The 19,145-nt window shown below is 43.0% G+C and overlaps 1 protein-coding gene and 1 pseudogene across 3 annotated transcripts in view; one reads left to right on the forward strand and one right to left on the reverse strand.

The window, feature by feature from the left end:
• The window catches only part of FHIP1A (FHF complex subunit HOOK interacting protein 1A), a 230,493-nt gene that overhangs the window by 115,650 nt on the left and 95,698 nt on the right, over positions 1 to 19,145 (reverse strand). The window lies entirely within an intron of this gene.
• LOC308654732 (proteasome subunit alpha type-1-like) lies at positions 15,036 to 15,619 on the forward strand (annotated as a pseudogene). The gene has a single exon. The product of its transcript is annotated as a proteasome subunit alpha type-1-like (transcript).

Raw genomic sequence — 19,145 nt, forward strand, 5'->3', positions numbered from 1 at the left:
CTCTACCTTCACCTGGAGGAAACTCAGTCGGGAGGCCCTGGAGAAGCTGGGAACGCCCAGGGCAGCAGGCGCCACCAGAACCAGGGAATCCAGACACTTGGGACACAGAGCCAGTGGAGTCTGACACATAAGCACAGTTCACATCTTTAATTTTCTAAACTTCTTATTGTCACCACTAAGATTTCTTTATAAGACTATCTGTTCATGTGTAAAGTCAGGATAGTTTACTATCCAGATTTTATGTCTATAGAGAACTTTGAACATCCTGGAACTTGAAAAATGAATCATCTGGTATCACTTGATACTGAACAACAGCCACCAAGAACAAGAAATTTTTCACAGGAAAACAAAATGTTGGTTTTTACCATTTTACTAAGTGTATATTACTTATATTTGAAGTATTTGAAAAACAAAACTAGATAGAACTATGCTATAAAATGAAAGAGTCAAACAAAATTTTTCTTTTTTTTTTTCTTGTACCCTCAGGGGCATTTACCACGAACCAACATCCCCAGCCCTTTTTTTTTTTTCCACTTTGAGACAGGGTCTTGCTAAATTGCTTAAGGCCTTGCTAATTTGTTGAGGCTGGCCTCAAACTTGCAATCCTCCTGCCCCAGCCTCCTGAGTTACTGGGATTTTAGTCATGTGCCACCACATCCAAACAAAGTTTCATTAAGAATTGTTTAAAAGTATTTATGAATACCTTCCTTTTAAAGTATGTTTTCTTTAAAATACCCTCTCCCCAACTTGGCTGCAGACAAGTCTTGGTCAACTATTCAATTTTGTTGCATACAGCTCTGTGGGAAAGAATGACTGCAGAAATCCTACTTGCAATTGAGATGGATGGATAGATAGAATACATCATTTAAGATACAGAATCATAAAAAATGACATATACATTTCTTAAATATTTTATCATGAAACATAAAAATCAAATTTATTTGCTATCATTTCCATATAGACCAAGGCTAGTTCTTCAACTACATATCTACTGACAGAAGTTCAAATTTCTCTTTCATGCATGAACTGTACTCATGAAATGCATCATCTGTAATTTCCTGTTTGGGCTACCGGAAGTTGAAAAAAACTTTAGTGTGACTCTATCTCAGTGTGGAATCCTTCCATATTTTAAATATCTTTCCCAACCATTTGGAGTTCTGTCTTCCACATCCAATTTGACAGTTGCAACATTTTATGGCCACCTGCCTTTATTCCTTCCCCAAAAATTCAACTTCCTGGGGCTGGGGTTGTGGCTCAGCAGTAGAGTGCTCGCCTAGCACGTGTGAGACGCTGGGTTCGATCCTCAGCACCATATAAAAATAAATAAAATAAAGGTATTGTGTCCAACTACAGCTAAATTTTTTTAAAATTCAACTTCCTTTCACATACATTTCCTGTTTCTATGTCATATGATGAAACTGTGTAATTACTATAACAATGCTTGCTCCTGGCAATGGGAGACTTTTGCAGCTTTGAGAGCTCACTAGAAATAGTCTGTGTTTTTTTCAGACAGAATGGAAAGCACTGACAATCCAGGAAAGCACTTAGATAGGTAAAGAGAACTTCCATTGTAGTATTAAAAGAAGCCAGCTGCATTCTCAAAAGCTAGCCTCTAACATGAAAGGATATCCGCAGGCAAGATTATTCTTGTTTGGAAAAAATATGAGTTAAGTTTCTCAGGGAGGGAACTTTGTCTTTCCGCCACATCCCTTGGGGGAGAAATGCTATAGAGTCAATTGCTTTCCAGAAGGCGAGTACAGCACTACGCTCTACGTAGCTCAAGGTCATCCCCACACTTTAATTTGCAGGATTTACACTGGGAGATAATCCCTAATAGACAGGCAGGTAGAAAAATTACCTGCCTTGAGCAGTTAGCCCATTTCTAAGAAAACTGAGAGATCTACAAATAAACTTTCCCTCTTCACCCCACCCCCACAAAATAGACACTACTCTATACCTATCAAAGGCCTTCTCAAATAAGCAGTGATAATACTGAGGCCAGCCCACAGCCTCATGTTTGATTACTAGCCTCACTAGAGACCTTTGGGCACAACATCTAAGCTCTAGACTCCACCACTCCCCATGGTCTCCCACGCCTGGTCCTCATGGGCAAGCCACTGAACCAGCTGGATGGCCAGATGTCCCATAACACAACTCTGTACAGAAATGTAGGTTAGTCCTGGTAAGGAAATAGGAGAGACACTAACATTCATAAAGCTTACAGGTGATCACAAATACAAACACATGTGCGCACACACACGTTTACACACACCTAATATAAAAAAAAAGATATCATCCAAAATGTCAACAGTGGTTTCTTCTGTAAAGTGAGACTGTATGTGTGTTTAATTTTATTGGTTTTATCTGTATATTCTAAATTTCTAAAACTAACAAGTGTCACTAGTATTATTTGTTTTTCATCATCGGAGGGAAAAAGCCTGGTTCATAGGAAGTACTTTTTATTTTTTTTCCTTAAAAATATGTGCCATTTTAGTGACATATCATTTACTGACATATTTAATGATATACTGTGTTCATTCGATCAATCTGCTAATGGGTAGATGTTTAGTTTGTCTGCAGATTTTGAATGTCACTATGTGCAGGGGACATTCTTTAAACATTTGGCACACCCATGATTCTGTCCTTCAGTTAAAATCTGAGGAGGGGAAGTACCAGCTCACAGGGTCAAGGCATCTGAAGGCTGAGGGTGCAAGCAGACTCCCCGAAGCTGTCCTGCTACATGTGACCAATCATTAAGAACCCATTCTCCTCACTAGTGCTGCTCATAACAGGGGATTCACTTGCTCTTGAATTCTCTAGACTTTGGATTTTTAACAGCAGATTAAAATATAGGAATAATTTGGTTGTCTGTTCAATTAGAAAATTTGTCAATTTTATTTACATTGCAAAATTTTATTAGAGCCACTAAGACAAATAAAAATATAAAATGAAATAAACCTCTGTAGGACTCTATATTCAACTCAGTACTTTTGGTGAAGCTAATCATAACATCTTCAAACCATTAGCCTATGGGATTTGGCCTCCCCACCAAGAACTCCCTGGCTAAGGACCGAGGGGGTCTTTTCATAGTAATTACCTTGTAAAGGGAAATGGAGTGAGTAAGAGAATGTGGGCTCCATGTGCTGCTGCAAGGAACAGGTGCCTAGTACAGAGTTAGCTGTCCAAGACATTTATTGACAGCATTTCTGTGATAACTTTAATACAGCATAATGAGAACTTCAATGGCAGGTGTTTCAATCCAGTTTTTGTGTTCATTTGTTTGTTTTTGGTAGTAGGAACTGAACTCATGGGTACTTTGTCACTGAGCCACATCCCCAGTCCTTTTTATTTTTTTATTTTGAATATGGTCTGACTAAGTTGCTGAGGCTGGCCTCAAACTGTGATCCTTCTGCCTCAGCCTCCTGAGTTGCTGGGATGACAGGCATGTGCCACAGCACCCAGCTGCCCAATCTGCTTCATTTTACAGATGAAGCAATGGGTTTACAAAGCTAGACTGAGAACTCAGGTCTCCCTGATGCCAGACTCATGCTTTTCCTCTAAAACTAATTTGTCTGTTGGTGGGTTTTCCACATACAGATTGGAAGCCAGCGACACCTTAATTCTCACAATTACATTTAATCAGAGCAATCTGCAATTTGAGATTTAAGTCAAGATGCTCAAAATATACTTGGTTTATAGATATCTGCCTAGTTACATAATACTTCCCTGTAGCAGATATTTTAAGTTACAGACTAAAAGCAAATAGGTTTATACACACCTCAGAAGATGATGAATGACTGATTATAAATCCCTCCCTGATACGGGGTTTCTGATTGCATTAGACAGAGGGCATGAAGACTAATTAAAAATGCTCATACATTCATCACAGTTGATTGTACATAATCCACTGCTGAATGTACAAGTGTGGCACCTTCTCCAAAGTGACAGAGAAAACAGATGAATTTCCACTCAAAACTCCCACAGGCTATTTGTCTTGATTTCGGGGTAAACGGGCTTTCCCTAATAACCTAAATCACAAACAGAATGATGGTTAGAAAACCCTAGGCCAAATTTCACTCCCCTCTGGAAGCAGGGACTGGTCCGGCCGGTTATACCGCACATGATCAATAAATAATTACAGATGGACTGGTAAACAGGTCTACAGGCATACTTTAGGGATTTTCAAAACTAATTTTTCTGGATGCCTACATAATTGGAAGTCATAGTGTGTGTTCCAGGGAGCTAAAGGAAATATACCCCATATGCCACCACACACAGTCCCTAACCGGCTCCCTCACATTCACGTGCCAGCCCTACGGTGACGGCTCTTGCTCTTGCTCCTCTCTCCCTGTGCCTTCCGGGTGACAACTGCTATCTGATAGTCACATGCCAAAACACCACCAAGGTAAACTGCGGAAGGGCCCTTGCCAACAAGGAAAGGGGGGCACCCTGACCTCCACCTGCCAGGGAAACGGCCTCGCACCACAATCATCACCAGATGGCCCTCAGCTCCAACGGGAGGGTTGGGGGGAGGCTGATGGCACTCTGTGCTCTCCAAGAACCCTTGTTCCCTCCCCTCTCCTTCCTGGTCCCAGAAAGCCACTACCACTTCCTCTCTGACCTGATCTAGCATCAAGATGTGACAGTAGGAGAAGCTACTCATTGTGTGCCTGAAAGTCCCACTGTGTGGGAGCAATGAGGAGTGGAAGAGGAAGAGCATCTAGACCACAGAATCTGCTCATCAGACAGCATGTTTGGAGAACTGACGTAAAATTCAAAACCCAGGCTGGGGGGGGGGGGGGTAGCTCAGTGGTAAAGCACTTGCCCAGCATGCAGGAGGCCCCCGGGTTATCTCCAGCACCACTAAAAAGCAAAAACAATAATCAGATAGGTGTAGTAGTACAGACCAGTAATACCAGCAATTCAGGAGGCAGGAACTGGAGGTTCACAAATTCAAAGCCAGTCTGGGCAAATTAGTGAGATCCTAACTCAAAATAAAATAGAGCTGGGGTTGTGGCTCAGTGGTAGAGCACTTACCTAGCACATGTGAGGCACTGGGTTTGATCCTCAGCACCACATAAAAATAATTAAACAAAACAAAGGCATTGTGTCCATCTACAACTAAAAAAATAAAAACATATATTTAAAATAAATAAATAAAACACTTGGGATGTAGCTCAGTAGTAGAGCAACTCTGGGATCCATCCCCAGTACCACAAAGGGAAAAAAATATATCAAAATTATATTCAATGAAGGCATTTGAAGTTCTACTTTTTGATTCATTCAATGTACAAAAGATTTGACAAATGCAAGCAGATTAGAAATTATATAATCTGCATTATAGCAAGAAAAATTTTTGAATTTTTTTCACAACGATTACAAAGCTAAGCTGAAAAGGGAGAAAATTAATAAAGACTTGGCTAGGAAAGTCATTCTGGTTTAAGCAATAAAGTGACAAAACCAAGAAAAGATAATAGCTTGAACAGTGGCAAGATGGTTACACAGTTACTCTTTGAAAAAATTACTACTTTCTGAGAAGCAATCAAATAGCAGTGCTGGATTAAGCAAGGCTACACAGACTCGTTCCATATGAATCACTAGTGAACCAAATTTATATCTTCCATTATGAAACTTTCTTATATATTCCTTAAATAGTTCTGTTTTGATTTCACACACACACACACACACACACACACACACACACACACACACAAATTCTGCCTTCTTTACCCTCTGCTTTCTTCATACATCTCTTTGTGGGCCCAGGAGATCCAGACTCTGACCCAAGCCCTGCCCCTATAGATACTAATGTAATTTACACAGTATTAGTGAGCCTCCGTTCACCCATCAATGTATCCAGCCAATTTCACTCAGCACCAGATTGGGTGCCAAGTGGGAGGAAGAGACTGAATGAGACAAGCATGGTCCCTGTTCCTGTGGAGCTTGGCCCATAAAAATGAGGGGTAGAGAAGAACTCGACAGTCCCTTTCAGTTTCAAGGTTCTGTTACTGGTGGTGGCTTTGCTTTATTTATCTGTGGTCCTGGGGATCAAACACAGGGCCTTGCAGATGCTAGACCATAGCTCTACCCTGGCCCAGGTTTCAAGTTTTCAACTTTACTCTTCTCCCTCTGTCTCCTGATTCTCATGGCACAAACTTTATTTTTTCATTCCATTATTAACAACCTCTAACACCCACAAATGGTACCACATGAAAACTGTACTAGCAGAGAGACTTGGCCAAACAGGTTCATATGACAAAAAAGGAAGAATATGTGATGGAGGGATTCTACAAAAATCAAGACCTCAAAAAAATGCACAAAAGTTTCATTTTAGAAAAACAAGACATGAGTTAAAGTTACCACTGGCAGGGGAGAAGAACAGAGAGCAGAGCCTGCTCTTCCACCTGAAAAATTGGAACCTGATCCCATGAAAAGCTGGTCATTGGGTCATTCAATCCTGATTGCTTAATGAAAGTGTGCAAATCAGCAGATATTATGCTGGAACATTCCAAGTGTCCCTAATTATGACCGAGTAGATAAAGGCTTTAAAAATCATACTTCACCCTATTTGAAAGGGTGTCTGGCACATCATTAATTAAAACACCTCGGCTCCCAACTACATTAGAAGCATGGTAATTATCTTCATACAAAATATGCTTTATAACACTCAAAATGCTTCAAACCCTGGGGTGACAACAGAATATAAACAAAAAGACCCTGCATTAGGGCTCCTGTCCATTACCACGCTGCTGCAGATCCAAGTGAAGAGCTCCCCCTTTGGGAACAAGGAGCACTAACAGGCCTGAGAAAGACGCAGTGACTACTCAGATCATTATTAGTATTAGCAGCACCTAACTTCTCCTGGGCCACTACCTTGGGCCCCATGCTGCGCTGAGTGCTTTCTCACATACCCCCAAGCTCAGAGGGACTGAGCAACTTGTCAAAGGTGCCCCAGCCAGAAAGTGCTAGAGGAGAATAGGTCTGTTTGGCTCCAAAGTCTATACTGTTAATCGCGACAGCCACCAAAGCCCTAAGGTGAAAAGAGAGCAGGGGCAGGAAGGAGAAGGGGCTGTCGGGCTGCACATACTTCTCCCCAGAGCAGATTAAACACACAGCCAGAGAAGCCAAGGCTGAACCCGAAAGAAGTCCAGACAGGCATCAGAAAACCAGCCTCCCGTCCCAGGGCTGGTAAAATCTGAACGAAGAGCAGTGGGAAGGCTGCTGTGCTAGGAGGGCAAGGTTCGTGGAGGCCTCTGAGCAGGTGGAGCCATCCAGTTACGCAGACTGTGCTGCACACCTCCTGTCAGCTGCCACGGCAACGCCCTGGCCTCCAGGCAGGGCGCCAGAGACCCCATGAGGAACAGAGCAAAGAAGGGACCCGTCAGCACCCACAGGCCCCTTTGGGAAGCCCCCTCCAGAGCAGGTCCCCCAGATGGAGGCCTCTCCACCTGAGAACTCCCCCTACGGGCCCCCGAATCCAGCTGTGCTGTAGGGAGGCCAGTGCTGACTCCAAGCACTGAGTGTCAGCCGCTGCCCTTCAATGCCTGACAACTCAGAAGGAAGGACCTCTAAAAAGAGTCTGAGTTTTCAGCCACTGAAGAGAAGTCATTAAAACTCAGTGCCTGGGAATCGGGCTGAAGAGGAAACTCAGAAGCTTGAGTTTCTGGGAACACAGCTCTGCAATCTTACAGGCCTGTCCCTCCAAGAATAAGGAAGGGGCAGCTCTACTCATGACGCTTCCTGCCTCATTAAAATTTAAAAACACATTATGGCCTAGTGGAGTCAAATAAATCTGGCTTTAAATCCCAGCTCTGCTCCCTACTCAGTCTATAGCTTTAGGCAAAGTACTTAACCTATTTTGGCCCCAATTTCCTCAGTTTCAAAACAGGGATAATACTTTCTGCCCTGCTGGTATCTTATGAGTATCTCTGGGAGTGCACTCCGCACACCAGTGCAGGTGATGCCCTGCCCCACCGCTGCTCCTCAGGAAACTGGTAATATTCCCAACCGATGCTTGGGGGCAGTCTCCGACAATGATTTTCTGTACTTAAGCGTGCAAGTGCGTGTGTGTGTGTATACACTAACACACACACACATGCACAACATCCACCTGCTAGTCCAATGGAACTACATAGTCCTCACAGAACCAACGGTGGGAACCTGGCCTGAAAGCAACGTATCCCTGGGTTGGCCACCAACCTGTGACATGCCTAAATGTCAACTGTGGCATTCCAGGAGCTCAGCCATTCAAATTCCCAGTTCAAATCCAGAAAATAAAGCTGGCCAGCATCAGGCAGGAAAGCAGACAGGCCGGAGACAGAGGAGCAGCTGGGATGGAGTGAGGGCGCACTCCCAGAACTAGTGGGGCTCCAAGCAGCCTCTGACTTCCCTCCCTCCAGGTGTCCGCTTTCCCCCCCCCCCCCCCCCCCCCCGCCCTGGTCCTTCCTGGAGCTGAATGCTCTTTCCCCAGGAGGAACAATAAGCTTCCTACTCCTGAGGTCACAGGATGCTGTGTCTGTTCTCTGCAGCCAGAAATAAGGCAGGTGGGAAGCCAACACCCGCCTGCGAGAGAGGCCGGGAGGGGCTGAGAAGCACTCAGGCTGCTCTGTGAGCCTCGCGAACAGGTGGAAGGAGAAAGGCCTTGACCCCGCTAGCTGATAAAGGCCAGCCCCTCACACAGGCAGGCCACCAAAGGAAAGGCCGGGGCAGATGGGGTGTGGGGGACCACTATAAATAAATAATGGCTTTAAGAAGTTCTGTGAAGTACAATACCAAAGTCGGGAGCCCTACCTTCGCCACCATTTATAGGTTCCTTGGGGAGGGGTTTGCTCTTGTTTTTGTTTTTTACTCTAACATTTCTTGAGAATGAAACAAAGCTGGATTTCTTTTTTTTTTTTAATATTTTTAGTTGTAGGTGGACATAATAAACTTTATTTTTTTCATGGTGCGGAGGATGGAACCCAGTGCCTCACGCGTGCTAGGCAAGCGCTCTACCACTGAGCCCCAATCCCAGCCCTGAATTTATCTTTAAGGTGAAGCTTTGATTAAGCAACGAAAAATAAAGACTTTCTAACGCCCTCAAAATAAAACCAAACAACAAAACCGACAAGCAAAGCTTCCCTCTACCCCACCCAAAGACATGAACTTGGGAAAGGAGTCCGAGGAGGAAGCGGCACCAAGCCTGCAGGGGCCACATGTGGGCCTCCCTAGCACCCACTGCCCCTGGCCTGGCCTCCCATCCTCCACCAGGTTTTCTGCAGCACTTCTGGGGTCTCTTTCTGTTCATCATTTACTTTATTACCAGGCTTGCAACCCAACTTGTTCCACTCCAGGTCTTCTGGCTTAAATGTGTGAGTTCTATATTTCAACACAATGGACATCAGGCTTCGGCAGACACCCCTGATGTACATTTCAGAGCCACCTGCTTCAATGCCTCTCTCAAATCTGCATAGGACAGAGAATTTGTTTACTGTTTATTTAAAAGCAGAAGCAGAAAAGTACTGCTGCATACATCAAACCCAGCGAGGGAGACAGGGGGACTCCAGCAGGCCGCAGCATAATTTATCCAGATTTACTTTTTGTCAGACCACTGCTCAACTGGGCTTGAAATCTGTTGTTCCTGTTAGCTTTTCCTTCAGCCAGCAAAAGAACCAGCCTTGAGAGCAGCTGCTGTAATTGACAAAAGTACTCCCTTCCCACAGGGGTGGGAGTGGGCAGAAAAGCTCAGATCTAAAGCCACTGGCCTGGGTCCACTCAATATGTGACGAGAAATGCCTGCAATAGCAACCCTCGGGCTTCTGTTTGGAGCTACAGGGTTTTTATTCAGTCCTCTTGCTGTCTGCGATTCAGTACCTTTCTAGCATTGAGTGGTAACAGCTCAAGGTGATAAGCAATGAATCACAACAAATTTCATTGAGTGTTTGGTTGTTATTGGTTTTTTTTTTTCTTTTTGCAGCCTTATAAATAAAATCAGAATCTTGGAAGCAAGTAAACCTTCTGAGGTCTGAATATCTCAAGGTTATTCATTTCTACACTTCTATGGCAGGGGTATAAATACAATCAAAAGAAATGTGGTTTACGATTAACAAAATTTCTCCATACGTGAAAACTCACATTTAATTGTCGAGGCACTGTACTAAAGCACGACAGACCTTTAACTTCTCAATGCTTATATTGCAAAATAAATAAATAAATGGAAAGCTAATTTTCCAGCAGGGCAGAGGAGTGCAGAGGTGAGCAGAAACCGCCAGCTTCAATGCAAAGCTCCAGATCGGAACGGTTTTTATGTCATGCAATTAGCAAAATGGACAGAATAAATCTAATTCCTCATGATGCCTCAGAGAGATTTCAAAATGTTAGTAAAACAATGGCACACAACTTTTCAGGAATCTGGGCAACTTTAAGTGGGGATTTTCAATTTGTGAGGAGTATCTGCTCAGATTATCTTCTCTGGCCCCCAGTGCCTCAAATTCAGGGTTGGGATTTGGCAGCCGTCTGGGCATGTGGAGCCTGGCCATCTCGCCTCTCACCTGTGTTGACTCAAATGAACGGGGCTGAGCCCATCAAATGGTCTCCCCCAAGAATTTAGGATCAGAAAATGCTCAAGGTGTTTTTCTAGTTATTTCAACAACTGGAACACAAACTTAGCAAAGTTTAGAGAAGCCTACTTCAATTACATGGAGTAAAAGCTAGTTGAGTGAAAGAAAATAGAAAAGAGTGCTAGCTGGCATTCCAAGTCCTGACTTGAGTCCTAGCTTTGCCTGACTTCCAGAATCCTTGCAATAAATGTCCCTTTTTATTGAATCTAGTAGGTGTCTCTTAATATCCAACCTATTTAAATCAGGACTAGAGCAGCATAATCATGGGATAAAGGTCAAGCTATGTTGGAATGATCCTTCAGCAAGGGAAAATAAGATAATCATCAAAATTCAGAGCCAGAAAGCCCACTTTGATCAAAAGAGATGGCACTGACATGAGAATCTGATTCCTATTTCTGTCATGTATTTATTATGGCATCTCAGTTCAAAATCAAAGAGCCCTGAGTCTCTCTGTGTCAGATGGGTAAGACATCCCTTCCAAGGGCACCTCTAGCTGTCCTCCCTGCCCCCAACCACGTGAACACACGGCAGCAAGTGCTTCTTTTATCTTCCCTGGAGTGTTCATTTGTTCACATTAAGCATCTTCTCAGAAGCCCACAGTGACTTCCAAAGCTTGATGTGTCTAACTGAAACTCCTTACCAAGTGCTGCATCCCTTCGCTCTGTAATACCTAAACACTGTCATAACCCACCATGCCTGAGGTCACAGCCAGCCCCAAAGGTCGGCCCTCTTGATGGCCATCCACAGTCACGAGACTCCCACGCCAGAACATTGCACTTCCTGGCTCTTCCTCCTAGAAATGGCCAAGGAGAATTGGGGGGGGGAGGGTGGATCTCAGGGTCTGGATCCTGACTTTTTTTAATAACCAATTATGATTTCATTTCTACAGGTATGACTCTACAAAATAAAGGTTCTGAGGCTTCACATTGGCTTTAGCTTTTTTCTTCTACCCCAGCACTTCTAAGAGGTGTGGAAAGAAGACATAAAAGATTAAGTAATAACATTTAAGAAAAACAGGGCAATGTGTGGGACACTAATTGAGTGAACTGTCCAGAGGGCACGTGCTGTTGGTGCCAATGGCACCATGACAGAGGCAGAACTGGAGGCTGCACATCAAGGACAGGAAGGACGTGGATCCACAGAAGGGCCAGGGCTTCGGCCACCACAGTGTTCATTTGCCTTCATGTTGGTTGTTGACAAATGATATTAATAAGCCACCAGGAGAAACATTAAAAAACTATACTGGGAATAAAAAAAACTGTTTTAAAAACTTACTAAATATGCAGGGAGATTTATCCGTAAGGGAAAGGACAGTGCTAGAGGGACACTGCCCACCAGAGCCTTCCCACTGTGTGGGCAGGGAGCACAACTGCTGGGCTGGCACAGTATCCAGTCCCTAAGAGCCCCTGACTGAAGGCTCAATAAACAGTTGTTGAAAGCATACATAAGCAAAGCCTCTACATTTAAGAACCTATGATTTTTTTATTAAAATAAAGAATAAAAGGAGAGAATATGTTGTCCTTTCCCTTTGGCGTCCCTAATAAACAGGGCATCAGAAACCCTCCTTGGGATGATAGAAGGAAGAAGCAAACCTCACACAATTACCATTTTGTACAATAAATGATCAAATCCCACCATGTTAGCAAGTAAACAAATCTGTCACTTGACTCATTCTCTACGCTGACATATTAGCTGAAAATGAGGCTTTCAATAATAAAAAAGGTAAGTTACTCTACAATTGTGATTCCAAACACTCTCTGAAATACATATTAATTTGCTTCAAAACGCCACCTCTTCTTAAGTTGATTTTGTCTTCCAACCACCTCAACCACAGGCGATTATGTCCCATGTGCCAGATCCATGTGGCCCAATGATGGACAGCCCCCTAACCAAATGTATTGCCATGGCAACAAAGGGACTGCATTTGCTGCTCTCTACCTACCATGGCCCAATCAATTATTAAACATGCCTATACTACAGTGACACAGTATAAATGATCATGTTCATTAGCAGCAAGAGTCAACCGGGAGAAAATCACAAACACCAGACAGCCACATTGATCACAAAACCAAACACACTCTCCATGAGGACGAGTGTTAAAGACCAAGTGTAAAGGAGGAGGGAGAAGAAACGGTTCTTAGTTTTAAGCTTCCACTTTAGAATTACATGAGCATACAGTCTCCCACCTCTTATTTAGAAAGGGAGGGAGGAAGGAAAGAGATGGAAAGAGAAAGACCTATAAAATGACTTTATATATGTGACACATTTTATCAAAAGCTACTGAAATAGAATTAGATAAGATGATTCGAGAGCCAAAGGATAAAATCCATCTTAACCTTGTTTTATGGTTTGGGCTTGGTTTCGATTCTGGACCATTTTCTGGTTTATTTCTCATTAGGAGAACAGGCAGGGGACTGGAAAATTGGACCCTGGAGGGGATGGACGGCAGTTTGTAGCCATCTGTGACCAGCCTGTCCTCCAACCTGGTTGAATCTCCACTCACTTCTCACGGGGAGATTCCCGAACAGAGAAAGTCAGACTAAGGATGTCCAGCAGGTTTCATGGGAAAAGAGAAATTTTGCTCCACCAAGAGTAACCAGGAATTAAGTTCATTCTGGGGCTCCTGCAATTCACTCTGGGACATAGCTCAAAATGCAATTAAAACTAACCGTTGTATCTTGAACCATCTCACAGTGAACTGGGCCGGGTCTGGGTTAGAGGGTTCCCCTGTCTTATACTTACAATGATCCAGAAACTGCGTTGGCGGTGAAGGCTGGAGTCAACACTGGGGCTGGATAAATGGCTCTTTGATTCACTTTACTCATGTCGCCCAGTAGAAAAGAGAGAAAAGACAGGAAAAAAGGAAGTAGCCCTCCAAAAGATTCTAATTTATTTATAAGAGATCATAGTCTGATAACGAAAGTTTCAGGCAGAAAAGAGTTTTTACTTGGTTAAAAATAACTGACACGGCCCAAAAAGGAAGTCTCTAATTTACTGACAAATTAAAAGGCATCTGTGAAAGTCTGAAGAACCCATTCGCACACAGCGTTCCTCTGATACTGCTCTGGATACAGTCCTCTGTCTTTCTGCTTTGCCAAAATCTGGCTTGCTACAAGTTGCAGCTATCAAACCCTGATTAGACTGCAGAGATGACTAAATAATTTACGAAAGCTGTAGTTTTCCAGTACAGTGATCCTTCCACCAGAGATATTAATTTTTATTACAGCAAACATAAGAAAACCTCTTAAATGATAATGATGTACAATTATTTCACTGTTTGTATGGAGAGAATGTGAAAAAAATTTAAATATTTACACAAAATAACTCTTTCTCCTTAAAATCATCCTCCCCTGAGAAAAGCATCACAAATACTTAAAATGAAATCGAGGGTGGCCTTTCCACTGCAAATTGCTCCTCTTAAGAGGATAAATGATCACATAAAGAAGCTGAGCATTTACAAACACTTCACACAGTAGTATTTTATTTATATACCCACATAAAATAAAAAACATGTACCTTGGGGATCATTTACACAACTAAATGTCTTTCTGATTACCATATAAAAAAGCTTAAGAAAGATAACCTCTCACATCTGACAGTACGCAAGAGATGAGTTATGACTGCCGTTCTGTTTCCATAATTGAGCGAATGCCTTTAGACAACTGGTCAAATATCTGCTTCTCATTTTCGATCTGCTGACCTGCATCCAAATACATGCTCACAATCTATTATGAGATCCATGGAGAACAACGTGTTTTTATATGTCTTTAATAACTTTCATTGTGAGTATAATATAAACAATCCATAAAAGACATTTAGAAGTTGCTATGGCTTAGATAAGTATTCCTCAAAGGCCCACTGTGGCCCAGTGGTTAAGCACCCACTGGCTTCAACCCCTGGTTCCAAAATAAAGCTTTATCCCCAGGGTGGCACTGCTGGGAGGATGGAAAACCTTGAAGAGGTATGGCCAAAGCCAGGCATGGTGGTGCACACCTGTAATCCCATCTACTCAGGAGACTGAGGCCGGAGGATTGCAAGTTCAAAGCCAGCCTCAGCAACTTAGTGAGCCCCTAAGCAACTTGGAAAAAACCCTGTCTCAAAATAAAAATAAAAAGGGCTAGGGATGTGGCTCAGTGATTAAGTGCCTGTGGGTTTAATTTCCAGTATCAGTACAGCCAAATGGGAGGTCTTTGGCTCTGGGGTTACTGGGGGCATAACTTCAAAGGGGACTGTGAGAAGTTGTCTCTTCCTCTCTCTATGGATTAGCTTCCTGGCTGTTGATGTGAGCAGCTGGCTCCACCATTGCCATCCAGCACTCCTACCAGAGGTCTAAAGCAATGGGTCTGCCCAGTCTTGAACTGGTACAACTTCTCATATACCCAATAATACACATATGTGTATGTATATGCCCTGCTGGCACTACGTTTCACAACCAGTATGACAATGAAGTCACTGTTTGGCAGAGTTTATCCAACTGAATATGCAACGGAAGCTGTTAAACAAGGTTCAGCCACAGTTGGTCTGAAATCAAAATTGCATGCAGAGCTGGCTGCATTGAAAAGGGTATAGTCCGAATTTGCTGCTCACCAGGAAAAATTCTCCACGCTGACAACCATATTGGTATCTCAACTTGGGGGTTTACTGCTGATGCTAGACTGTTATGTAATTTTATGTTCCATGAGTTGTTTGGAAATCAGACTTTATTTGACAAGACCACTCCCTGGGTTTCTTCTTGCACCTCTAACTAGAAGCAAGACCCGGATACCAATACAGTGGTACGGCTGGAAACCATATGGTGTCAGCTGCTTGCTGCTGGCTATGATGATATGGGCACTCACATTTTCCAAACCTGCCCGCCTGCCATTAAGTATTTTGACTGCAGAGTTCTGTCCATGTGAGCCCTTTCTCCATCAATTCACACTTCCTCAGAGAGACATATGTCTGCGTTTATGGAATGGAACTCAAATGAACAGGTTAAACATGGGCTCTGTACCTTCAAAGAGACATGTTCTACCAACTAGAACTGTTGGTAAGGACTTGGAATTTATGATCTACCAGAATAATAATGTGTCTCCTTTCCTGGAAGGTCCTTGAGAAGGATCATGGAGAAAGGCACGACCTGCACAATCTGCTGACAAACCTGCAGAAAAGGCTGACGAACCAACGGAAGGCTAGGTGATGAGAATGTAGGAGCACACACTGATGACAGCGACCCACACTGTGAACTAGGTGATGCAGTTGTGGGACACAGTCTTAGAGCCATTGGTCCAAACGCGAATTTTTCCAAACAACCTTATTGAAACCATATAATGGGTTATATTTTTCTTTGGGGTGGTCTTATATAATCTTTTTCTATAAAGTACAGGTATCTATACTAATTTTTTTGTTTTTGTTTTGTGATACTGGGAATTAAATTCAGGGCCCCATGCATTCTAGACAAGCACTCTGCCCCAGTCCTTCTCTATTTTATTTTTGAGACAAGATCTCTCACTAGATTGCTGAGGCTCTCCTGGAACTTGCAATCTTCCTGCCTCAGTCCCCCTAGTAGCTGGTTTACAGGTATGCGTCACTGCACCCAATTGTAGTAATGTCTTTATATGAAAGAAAAAAGTATCTTTTCAGTTTTAAAGACAATTGTGAAATAAAACTGTTTCACCTTCTTGGGGGGACAATAACCACAATCAGCATACTGGTGCATTTAATAACTATTTCAACTCTACTTCATGGGCAGCAATGTATTATCCATTTATAAAAAACAAAGCACTGACAGTCCCCTGAATTTACCTAAACCATCTTAATGTAAGTTTGCCTGGACAGAACCATATTATTTCATAGTCCCCGTGTGTTCTTTCTGGGTGGAGCAGCTTAATGAGGACTGGTCAGATTGGGCTAGATCTTCCCTGCATTCCCACCACACCCTGTATGTATCTCCACCATATTTCCATTGCTTTGTAACTGTTTTGATCACTCTACAAGTTAATCAGCTTTTGTTACTATAAGCAAAAAATTGACAAGAACAACTTAGAGAGGAAAAGTTTACTTTGGCTCATGGCTTCAAAGGCTCCGTTTGCAGTTAGTCAACTCCATTGCTCTAGGCAGGCCTGGGGTGAGACAGAACAATATGGCAGATGAAGGCTGATCAATTCATGGCAGCCACAAAGCAGGGGTGGGGGAGCGGGAGTGTGCAAGCCCATCCAAGGAACCAGGGACAAGGTATCATCCCCAGGGACATGCTCACCAGTGACCTACTACTTCCTCTAGCCACGTCCTTCCTACCTACAGTCACCATCTAGTAATCCATTCAAATCACTAATCCATCAGAAGGATTAATCCACTCATTAGGACACATCTTGTAATCTAATCATTTCATCTCTGAACATTCTTGCATTGCCAAGAATGTTCAGAGGTGAAATGAGCTTTTCGGGGGACATCTCACATCCAAACCATAGCCCTAGATCAAATTTCTTAAATGCAAGAGCTATATCATAAAGTTCAATTTGGTATCTTCAGAGACTAGGAAAGTACTTGGCACTTACAGGGCAGTAACTAATACTAAACGAACAGAAGAATAAATAAATAAACAGCAATTTCAAGATCCCAGCATGGACTCAAGTCAAAAGGACCTATTCACCAGATTCTACTGTAGCTGACATTCAATTACTAGAAACTATTATCTGTACATTCCCCACTGCCATTTTTGGAACAGTTTAATAAAAATTCATATGGGAAGACAAAGTCTTAAGTCATCAAAACCCACTCCTAGATTGCTGACTCCTTAAGGTAAGAGAAAGAGGAAGGAACCAAGTCATCTCTGTACCCTGACAACAGCAAGGTCCCTAGGATAAGAGGTTTAAAAAATATGCACTCCAAGGACATTACCTTGGAACTATTGGCATGGTAAATAAGAGGTCGGCATTCAGGAAAATGAATAAAGGGGACACAGGAGCTCTCCATACTATTTTTTGCAACTTTTCTGTAAATCTAAAATTATATCCAATTTTTAAACTTTTTTTTTCTTTTAAATGCTGACAGGGAAGGTTCCCAGGCCATGTGCAACGAGAAGGAGCTAGAAGAAGCAGAAGGTATGCAGGGGCACAGAAAAGAACAGGGCCAGAGAAGGGAGAACAAAGACAATATTCCTAGTTCCCATCCTTGTCTAGGACCAGCCAGGTTTTAATGATATTTTCAGTTGTGAGAAAAATAAAAGTTCCTGCCAGAGAAAGGAAAATCATTCCTCAACCAAATTCAGGCTTCCAATGCAGATCCAAACCTTCCAGATGAAGCAAGTCAAGGGAGGGAAAATACATCCCTTTAAAGGTACTTACACTACACATATGGAACAGAAGGGCAACTGTAGCAAACAGGCATTTTAAAGGTACTGTCAGCAGCTCAAAGGAAAAGGACCCTGGAACAACAAAGAAGGGGGAGGGCACTTGCAGGCTTTCTGCTGGCCACATCATTCCTTGGACCAACCACCATTCACCTGTTTTGTCAGCTGAGAATGACAAGGGAGGTAAATTTCACACTTCACAAACAAGTCCCTGAGGGCAGAAGTCACATCTGCTAATGTATTTTGTACCATCGCCCCATGAAGGTAAAGAGCTTATTAATCAACGCTTCCAGTGATGCCAATGGCTGGGAGAGCCAATTTGCTTCCCAGCTCATTCACTCTCTGGGAGTAGTATTTATTAAGTATTCATTGTACAATGTCAGCCCCATGCTAGGGCTGTCTGTATTCTTCCCCCAAAATGCTAAATGCCTGCCTACAGAGAATTTCACACACACCCAGAAGGAGGAAAGACTATAATTTTAAGTGTTTCCTATATTTGTTCTGGGCAGAAGTTTTAAGAAGAATGTTCCTGGAAAGTTATGGGTAGTTTTAAAGAGGGCTGGTTGGGGAAGGGGAGGCTGGTGGGAAATGGACTTTTCCTACCTTTGAGCTGCCCTACTGCTTCTCTCTCTCTCTCTCTCTCTCTCTCTCTCTCTCTCTCTCTCTCTCTCTCAGCAGGTCAAGCTGATCCTGAGACATGGAAATTAACTGGTCCTAGGACTCAGTTTGTTCCAATTTCAAGTAACTATTTTGGGGTTGGTCTATGATTCTAAGCCTTGTAAGAGTGAAAAAAAAATCAAATCTTAATCCCAAGAATCTTTCTCTGCAAGGATAAAGCTGAATTTTGGGTTCAACCAGAAGTTGTAGATCGATGCTGTGCTCTGCTCACTGAGAGGGCATGTCAGAAAAAGAGCAGTCTGTTCTTCCCACCCTCCATCCCTTCACCTATAGCTCCGGCCTGGGGACACCCACAGACACTATTTATTTTTAGTTCCTGGGCTCTGATGAGGAACCTCTAGATGGGCCTCAGGAAAAGGCTACCGACTCCAGAACCAGCAACCAAAGGAGACAACACTGGCCAGCATCAGACCTCAGTACACTGCACGCAGACAGGTCCCCAGAGTCCTTCACCCCTAAACTAATGTGCTCTTTGTTGTTCTGAGATCTTAAGTTCTCAAAAGGTTGTTCTTCATTTGTAAATGCTGAATGTCTCTGAG

Source organism: Spermophilus citellus (genome assembly GCF_964194105.1).
Source record: "Spermophilus citellus genome assembly, chromosome: 8".
NCBI classification, from domain to species: Eukaryota; Metazoa; Chordata; class Mammalia; order Rodentia; family Sciuridae; genus Spermophilus; species Spermophilus citellus.